The sequence below is a fragment of the Camelina sativa genome, chromosome 19 (genome assembly GCF_000633955.1).
Source record: "Camelina sativa cultivar DH55 chromosome 19, Cs, whole genome shotgun sequence".
In the NCBI taxonomy this organism is placed as follows: Eukaryota; Viridiplantae; Streptophyta; class Magnoliopsida; order Brassicales; family Brassicaceae; genus Camelina; species Camelina sativa.
The window spans coordinates 21,454,746-21,465,373 of NC_025703.1; positions in this window are offsets into that span (position 1 = coordinate 21,454,746).

Consider the following 10,628-nt stretch of genomic DNA (forward strand, 5'->3'; position numbering starts at 1 on the left):
CATAACACTAAAATACTTCATATAATCCATTCACGAAGGTCTTCCTAATATTTACGGACCCCTTCCTAAATTTTCAACAATGCTTCCTGAATTTTAGACAAGGCTTAATTCCAATCATTATTTATGTGAGAAACTCTATGATGATTAACATATGAATGAAATTCCAAAGTAATAAGCAAACAGACCTCTAACAATAACACTAGTAGTTACCATTCTCATAAAACCATTCCAAATTTGTCTAGCTTAAATGAATGGGACAATTCTAAGACTGAAACTTCTTCAAAAAAAAACCCTCGGATCAGTACAAGAAGAACACAAATTTAAGTTAAACTGAGTAAAGTCGTTGCTGTTCTCTAAAATATAAAACAAAAACCTCAAATAGAAGAAGTAAAAGAAAGAAACAAACCTTATCTCAATTATCAGGAACTTCAACTTCACCATCTTGAATCTTGTTGAATATCCTTTGGATCTTTACCATCCACAGTAGACCCAACAGAAACACAAGTCCCCAAGATCTCTCTCACTAAACCACTAAATTCCTTATGAGTGGCCTTATGATCCTTGCGATCTCAATCACATCACCAAACATAATGCTTAATGTTCTCCACCTTCTCCAGCTCTTTTAACACCGTTATGACCAGCGCCGCTGCCGACAAAAACCACTGTGACCTTCGCATGACGAATCTGTACCCAATAGCGCCGCTGCCGACGGTTCAACACCACCATTAGCCTCTCTCTAATTCGACCTCAAAGCAAAATTTTGGGAGATTTTATTGAATCCACATTCTTCAAAAATTAGATCTAACCAAAAATGCAGGGGAGAAGAACACAATCTCATGATGATTCACTTTGGGTTAAAGGAGACAAGGAGGAGCTCGTGAGAATCAGCAATAAGAATTGGGTAATCTCCGGTGAGAACGCAAGAATATGGGCCATCTCCATTTTAGATATTTTGTGAGAGGTTAGGTAAAGAAACGATGTGAAACAAAGAAATTATGTCAATTCTTTCCCATTTTTTAATTTTTTTTTTAATTATTATATTTATTCATAAATGGTAGCTTTGGAAAATTTGAGAGTGTGTGCTAAATTTGGAAGAAAAACTTAGATTAGTGCTATTGAAAGGTATTTCTCTTAATTATACTATTCTTTTGCCAAACATTTTTTAATTAAATTATCTTTCTTCGTCATCAACCAAACTGATAAGATTGTAAACGGATATCAGATAATATTAAGCTCAATTGATATATAAAGCAGGTGATTAGATAATCATCTTATCTAAATCACTTACCCTTAGATCCCACGCATGAGAAATTGTACATCAATTTTACATAAAAAGCCAGATACATTGCATCTTCTTATTTATAATTGAGGTGAACCGCTTAAGCCAGATATTCTTCCTCAACAACCACGTGTGTTCATCGTCTCGCTTCTCATAAAATATCTGCATCCAACGGTCCTCTTAATTAGCATCTTCACACGTGTCAGTCGCCGCACGTGCTGCCTTCTTCCTTACGTCGTAAACCTGGAGTGGTTTATCAATACCCCTTTCGCAAACAAGTTTGTCCTCAAGCGACAGTGTGGGAAATTGCTGCTGGAGCTCCTTCAAGTTCTCCCACGTTGTCTCATGAGCGGGCAACCCCTTCCAAGAAACCAGTGCTACCATTTGACCTTGCGGGTTGTAAACGCGTAGCCAGGACAGCCTCGGGAATCAGAACAAGTTCATCGTTGTCAGTAAAAGAAGAAGGCAGGGGGAGAACCTGGTGATGAGAGCCCAACACCTGCTTCAACTGGGAAACATGGAAAACCGGGTGAATCTTGGAAGTAGGAGGTAACTGCAGGCGATAAGCAGCTTTGCCAATCCGTTCGAGGATCCGAAAAGGCCCATAGTACTTAGCGGCCAACTTCTGGGTGATGCGTTTGACAATTCACTGTTGGCGGTAGGGACGCAGCTTGAGATATACCCAAGAGTCAACAGCAAACTTAACATCCCGGCGGCGTTTGTTAGCATTGTTCTTCATCAGTTGCTGAGCGTGAAGAAAATGTGCCTTGATGCCAGTGAGCATGGAGTCCCATTCCAAGAGCATTTTCTCCAATTCGAAATTCTGAGAAGAATGAGCTTTGTAGGGGAGCAGAGGAGGGGGATCACGACCATAAACAACCTTGAAAGGTTTGGACTGCAGGGAAGTATGAAAAGATGTGTTATACCACAGCTCTGCCCACGGTAGAAACTTGGCCCACGACCGAGGATGAGTAGAAGCAAAGCACCTTAAGTATGTTTCCAGGCAACAGTTAAGGACCTCTGTTTGACCATCAGACTGGGGATGGAAGGCGGTAATGTATTTGAGTTTTGTACCTGGCTGCTTGAAGCAGTCCTTCCAAAAGTAACTCAGAAAAATGCAGTCCCTATCGGAGACAATAGCTGCTGGGAAACCCATGGAGACGAACCACTTCATGAATAAACTTCTGAGCGACCTCTTGAGCAGAAAACGGGTGGCACAATCCTATAAAATGATCAAACTTACTAAGACAGTCCATGACAACCAATATGACATTCACGCCTTGAGACATAGGCAAAAATTCAATAAAGTACATGCTCACCTCGTCCCAAACTTGACCAGGAATAGGCAGCGGTTGCTAGAGACCAGCAGGAGAGAGGGTAGAAGTCTTATGAGTTTGACACACTACACACTCAACAACATATTGTTGCACATCCTTGAGCATTCCCCACCAATGAAAAGATAGCAGAATTCTTTTCAGGGTCTTGGGCACTCCCGAGTGTCCGCCAAACTGACTATCATGGAAAGTCTCGAGAATCAGTGGAATGAAGCATGATTTAGGCGGTAGGAGTAACCTGTTCTTGTGCCACAGCTTCCCGTCGCGTACTGTATAGCCTTTCGATGCAAGAACCTGTGGGTCTTTCTTCATCAAGCGCTGCAACTCAACACAACTGTCAAATTCCTTGTAAATATCCTCCAGGTGCAGACTTGTTGGTACTGTCAAAGCGAACAAACTCAACGTGGAAACCAACACCGGTGTCTGAGAAATTCGGGAAACACCATCCGCAGCTTAGTTGTCTATACCTGGTCTGCAAAGGATGTCAAACTCATACAACAACAGTTTGATGAACCACTTCCGGTAATCCATGGTGACCTCGCGTTGTTCCAACATAAATTTGAGGCTTTTTTGGTCAGTGTGAACAACAAGCCGACGTCCCAATTGTTATTCAGAGCTTTAGAGTACAGGCCACTTTGAAAGAACTTCCATAACTCACATTTTGACGTGTCTATGGAAAGATGAAAGAGTCATCTTTCTCCTCGAAGTAGAATCAAGTCAATCCGTTCACTCACCAGGAAGTTATTCCCGATTTACCGAGACGTGTTATAAACCGACGAGAAGATAATTTTGAAGGCAAGTGGACTTTAATGACGGCCAGATTAGCAACCATCACGACGTCCCGTCCCGGAGGAGTGACGGTCCAGAACCTTCCTCAGCCGCCCCTTGTCCTGCACTCAACAAAAAAGACGTTTTTACCCTTACAAAACCCTAAGCCTTCAAAAACCCTATAAATACTCTTCTAAACCTAGGGTTTAGTGTGTGCAATAATTGGAGCAGCCTAGAGACATGACCAGAGGAGCAGCCGATGACCTGAAGCTCTCTCTCGTCCCTCTCTCGCAGGCTTTGAAGATCCACTAACTCTTTCTATTTCTTTGTTCCATCGTTTGTTCTAGTTCTCTAAAGGAAGAAGATCCTCACAACTTTGTTTGACAATCATTGAAGTAATATCTAAAACCCTTTTCTCTATTTATTCTTTTATGTTTATGAATTGTTTAAACATAGCTTTGATAATTCTCTTAAACATGCTAGAGTAGTTTTATAGTTGGGTTTAAAGGGATAATCAAAGGGAGGAGATGATCTTAGTTTATGTGGCAATTTTTAGGGTTTGTTAGATTTCTATTATGTTTATTCTATACTTTAATTCTAAGTCTTTGCTTAATGCTTTAAGTTAGCCTCATGAACTATCTATGATCTAAAGTGTGTGTGCGTCGCCAAAAACTTGCATGTGTGCTTGACCTTGCTTAGATGTGTGTCGTGTCATAGGAATCACATACCACTTACCTATGGAACTTCATGGATTATAATCGAACCTGTTTTAAATGCTTTGATTTATGCGTCGTTGCCTGCGAAAGTTGAGTAACGGAGTATAGGGATCTTTGACGGTTAGCTTTTGATCTATAAGTTAACGGTTCATTCGTGTTTCGTAATCCGAGTCTTAGATAAACAAACCAACCCTAAACTTTCCTAGATATATAGATCATTGATCCCCTGCGATTTCCCTTGATGCTCAACGCTTGTCTCATTTATTTTACTTGCTTTTTATTTACGTTATTGCTTACTTACGACCGTGACAACCCAAACCCTATTTTTATTGAGTCCTAGCCTTGCATCTCTTCTGACGGATTTTATAAAAAACAACTCTCTCTCTGTGTGATCGATCCTTAAAGACTACAACCGATTAACTGTGCACTTATAGTAGTTGTATGATCTTTTTAAGGTAAAAGATTTTGAAGCGAAATATCACACGCATCACAAGCTTTTTGGCGTCGTTGCCGGGGAGAGATTGTTTGTTTACAAGAGTTTAGAAACTAGAGTAACGTCTAGGACACCTTGCTTTTTAATTTTTTCTTTTTGATTTTCACTTGTTTCAGGAGACCTTGAGGATGAACCTCGACGCTCTCCCAGGAGATTTTGAGAATCTCACAATCGCACAACTCATGTCACATTATTGAGCCACGGACGGAGACCCATCCGGTCCGCAAGCTCACTCGCTGCAAGGTCCTTGCCTTGGTCACTCTCGACCAGTTCATGTACCACCACTTAGGCGCCCTTGTCGCCGCTCTCTCACTCGACTATCTTAAGGCCGAGCATTCATGGGACCAGCTTACTGGCCAGCTGACCATTCTTTCACGCCGTACCATGCGGACGTGCCATGCTTTGCAATGGACCATCACTTTGATCCGCAATAAGTCATGAATGTCGATGTCAAAGAAATTTTTTTCTATGACACTCGAAAACCAATCACTTTAAGGAGTTCTCACANGCATCACAAGCTTTTTGGCGTCGTTGCCGGGGAGAGATTGTTTGTTTACAAGAGTTTAGAAACTAGAGTAACGTCTAGGACACCTTGCTTTTTAATTTTTTCTTTTTGATTTTCACTTGTTTCAGGAGACCTTGAGGATGAACCTCGACGCTCTCCCAGGAGATTTTGAGAATCTCACAATCGCACAACTCATGTCACATTATCGAGCCACGGACGGAGACCCATCCGGTCCGCAAGCTCACTCGCTGCAAGGTCCTTGCCTTGGTCACTCTCGACCAGTTCATGTACCACCACTTAGGCGCCCTTGTCGCCGCTCTCTCACTCGACTATCTTAAGGCCGAGCATTCATGGGACCAGCTTACTGGCCAGCTGACCATTCTTTCACGCCGTACCATGCGGACGTGCCATGCTTTGCAATGGACCATCACTTTGATCCGCAATAAGTCATGAATGTCGATGTCAAAGAAATTTTTTTCTATGACACTCGAAAACCAATCACTTTAAGGAGTTCTCACATGAAGACAAGCTCATGAAGATGATGGAAGAGCTTATATCAAGTTAAGAGGTGGCTGATAAAGTTCTGAATGCAAAATAATAAGTAATAATAATAATAATAAAAAAATATAATAATCTAAACTAGTGGTCCCATACCCACTAGCCACCTAACCACAAACAACCAACAATGAAAATAACCAATACCATCAAACCAATAAACCAATAATAATTCATAACCATTAAATCAATAAACCAAACAACATGAATCACATACAGAAGGCAGACAACAACCAATCGAGTCACTAGAACATCTTCCTTTTCATTGCCTTGATTCCACGATCACACTTTGCCTTTACCTGCACCACAAACAGAAATTGAGATGCATGAGTATTTAATAAACACTCAGTAAGGCAATCCTCCCATCTTTTGGGCTATACACACAAACAATAGAAACATCTCTAACCATCAATCAACAATCAATAACCAAACAATAACAAACCAAGACTCTGCATCGACCGACACCAACCGATGCATCGACCGACACCAACCGGGGTTGCATCGACTGACACAAGCTTGAATCGACCAATGCAAGGGACACTTGCATCGACCGACACACACACTGCATCGACCGACGCATGCTTGACATTGCATGAAATCGCTAATTGCAACGACCGACACCTCCACATGGCATCGACCGATGCTCCTAGGTCAATACGCGCCGTCCTTGCATTGCATCGACCGATGCACAAAGTGCATCGACCGACGCACATGCCGAGCACCGTGTTTCCCCAAAGATTCTCGGCGGATCTCCGTTCCTACACCAACAAAACTCGATCCCAAGCCGCAAGAAAGCTTCCCAAAGCCCCAAATAACATTTTAACAAGCCAAACAACACATAAACAAACAGACCAGAGACAGGCCCAACTTAGATAAGCCATTCTCATGCACTTACCTTTGAAAAGAAGATTTTGAACCTCAAACAGACAAAAAAACGCTCCTAGGAAGCTCCTACTACAATCCCAACTACAGATCTCTACAGGAACAGCCTCAAATCTCCCAAAATCCTCAAGAACACTCAAGAACTTTTTCTCTCTTTTCTTTTCTCTCAAAAACGGCCAAACTTGTCTAATGACGACAAAATTCTACTTAAGGATTTTCCCTAACCCCAAAACGCAGCGTTGAACTTAAGTCAAACCACACAAAATCGACCTTGCATCGACCGATGCACATAGTGCATCGATCGATGCATCCCCTAAACCGGAAATCCGGTTCGCGGATGTTACAATTCTCCCCTACCAACATAGATTTGTCCTCAAATCTCGAGCAACCATTGGCTAAGGGCTCCCGTGCAACCGTCTCCACAGCCCACACTCCTCCGACCGACCCACGAAGGTCACCTCTATGTGATACACTCCCGTTCCAGACATTATTTGCTCTCGACTTTTTGACCTTCCCTTTAACTCATAGGCCTCAACCTTGAGTTTTTATTGGCTCTTCATCAGGCAGAAACCTGCATGCCATAATATTGGCTCCTCATCGGGCCTAAGCCCGCATGCCACAATATATAAGGAAGTCCAATATTTGTCTCTCGGGTTGCCACCCTACAATGCATCCCCGGATCGTCATCCGAAGTCGGTATACCAACCATACTCTCAAGCCACAGAGTCTCAGAATATGGCAGTACCAGGAGGACCAAAGTCCCCCAAGAGTCGTGTGAAAACAATCCTGAACACGTCTGAGCCCTATCCTTAACCAGGGTTCCTTCCCGTGGTTCGCGTAAAACGGCAAAATGTCTTACCAACCACATATCCCTTCACCGGAATACCTCATGATCACACAAGGATCATCAAACTGCCACAAGGGCCGCCACCAAGGCTAACAAATGTTCTACCAAGGACCGCCACCAAGGATAACAAATGTACTGAAGGACCGTCACGAAGACCACTCGCCCCGAAGGACCATCACAAAGACCTCTCGTTCCGAAGGACCGTCACATAGACCTCTCACCCCGAAGGACCGTCACAAAGACCTCTCGCTCCGAGGGACCGTCACGAAGACCAATCGTCCCGAAGGACCGTTACAAAGACCACACATCCCGAAGGATCGTCTAAACAGGCAAAACATCCCGAGGGACCGTTACAAAGACCACACAATCGGCTAACAGCCCGCCATTAAGGCAACACATGTCTCGCAAGACCGCCGCCCACGACACACAAATGACTCCCCAATCCGCCATAAAGGCCACAAAAGCCCCTCCAAGGCTCAGAACCACTAAAAATGGACAAATTCTAACTCCCATAAAACTTTCAATTTTTAGAACTTTCCACATCTAGAAACTTTCCACTTTTAGGAAATTTCTATTTTAGGAAACTTTCCCTCTTTAACCACCGTCTCACGAAAATTTCGTACTCCAAACAACACCTCATATTGTTACTTAGTCTCACAACCAACCACCCCTAAGCGACAAAGTAACAAGAGAGATGGGCTGGAATACTCCATTCCCGCTCCAGCCACGAACTACAGCTTGGACCAGGCTAGACAAGCTCAAGTTGCAGCCTACTTCTCAAACCACTTCTTAAACCTTGCCTTGATCCTCGACTATGGCTGCCAAGTCTGCTCCTCAACACTATCACAGTCCCAAAGGACTCTCATCAAAGGAATCTTCTTCTTCCGAAGTTCCTTGATCCTCCTCTCAAGAACCCTCACTGGTCTCGCTTCCAAAGTCATGTTAGGCTGAAGATCCTCAGGAATCTTAGCCAGCAACTGGTCATCCTCACGGAGACACTTCCGCAACATATACACATGGAAAAACTTGTGGAACGCATGCATAACCTCATACAACTCTAGCCTATATGCTGCCGGTGCCACCCGCTCAATCAGTCTGAACGGACCCATATACCTCAGACTCAACTTAGTCTCTGTCAATGATCTGTTTGGATCCCACAACCTGGCCATCTTGAGGTACACACTGTCTCCCACCTGAAACTCAAGATCTCTCCTCCTCCTATCGGCATAACCCCTCTGCCAATCCTGAGCTTCGTTCATGTTCAGCTTGAGAACCCAAATCTTCTTTGAGCTCTCCTGAACAAAACTAGCACCATACCTCTCTCCCACCTGATTCTAGCATAACGGTGTACGACATGGCCTCTCGTACAAAGCCCCATATGGAGTCATCCCAATACTCGCCTGGTAACTGTTGTTGTAAGCAAACTCCCCCAAGCACAGGTGATCCACCCAATGGCCACTCCAATCCAACACAAACATCCTAAGCAAATCCTCCAACATCTGGATTATCCTCTCTGACTGCCCATCTGTCTGGGGATGATAAGCTGTACTCATATGCACCTTAGTGCCCATCTCTGCCTGAAACGTCTCCATAACACCGAAGTGAACTTGGAATCCCTATCACACACAATACGCGTTGGCACCCCATGCAATCTAACTATCTCCTTCACATATTTCTTACCCAAGACCGCTGCTCCATCAGTTTTGTTAATGGCCAGAAAATGTGACGACTTAGTCAACCGGTCCACAATGACCTAAATAGCATCAAAAGTCCGAGACACTGGCAACCCCACCATGAAGTCCATCGTGATCATATCCCACTTCCACTCTAGAATGGGAAGACTCTTCAGTAACCCGCCTGGAACCTGATGCTCTGCCTTAACTAGCGGACACACATTACACCTCGCGACCCAACTAGCCACATCCTTCTTCATCCCGACCCAGTGATAGTACCCCTTGAGATCACGGTACATCTTAGTCGTTTCTGGATGAATATTGAACATGCTCGCATGAGCCTCCCTTAGGATCTCCTGTCTCAACTCCTCATCCTTGGGCATACAAATCCGCCCATGCACCAAAATAGTATCAATAACCGAAACCTGACACTCTTAATCAATATCCTTTGAGGCATTCACCAGCCCCAAATCCTTCTCCAGAGCCAATCGCACCCTGCTCAGAAGATCTACTCTATCAGTCGCCTCCTAACCCAGCGGCTCCTGAGAAACAGCACACAAATTCAGACGTGCTCTGCTCACAAACACCTACACAAACCTCCTGTAGTATGTCACAATCCTAAGGGAGGAGGAGTTAAGGCAGGAGATCCTAAAGGAGGCTCATGCGAGCATGTTCTATATTCACCTAGGAGCGACAAAGATGTACCGTGAATTCAAGTGGTACTACAACTAGGTCGGGATGAAGAAGGCTGTAGCAAGTTGGGTCGCGATGTGCGATGTCTGCCAAGTAGTGAAGGCTGAGCATTAGGTTTTGGGCGGCTTGTTGAAGAGTTTGCCCATTTCAGAGTGGAAGTGGGACATGAAAACGATGAATTTCGTGGTTGGATTGCCAATATCTCGGACCTATGATGCGATTTTGGTCATTGTGGCCTGTTTGACTATGTCGACACATTTTCTGGCCATCAGGAAGATCGATGGAGCAGCGGTCGTGGCTAAGAAGTATGTGAAGGAGATAGTCATGTTGCACGGGGTGCCAGCGAGTATCGTGTCTGATAGAGATTCCAAGTTCACTTCGGTGTTTTGGATGGCATTTTGGCAAAGATGGGCACTAAGGTGCATATGAATATAGCCTACCATCCTTAGACATATGGGCAGTCGGAGAGGACGATTCAGACGTTGGAGGATTGTCTGAGGATGTGTGTGGTGGACTGGGGTGGCCATTGGGCAGATCACCTAAGCTTTGTAGTGTCACTGTTATGCTGGACTCAGGTGGGGGGAGGAGCATATATGGTGCGAGTTTTGTTCAGGAGACCTCGAAGAAGATTCAGGTTCTGAAGCTGAATATGAAGGAAGCTCATGATCGGCAAAGGACTTATGATTGAGTTGGCGGCTTTCCAAGCATTAGATGCGGTGAATCAGAATATGCGAACTTATGGTACCTGTTGTTTTATTACGCTCGTATTGATGATTTACTGTGGAGAATTGCCAAGCGAAAAAACTAATTTTTGAATAAGATATCTTGTGGAAGTTTTCCTACGAGGCAAATTACTAGAGGTTCATGGACGGACAAGGGGTGT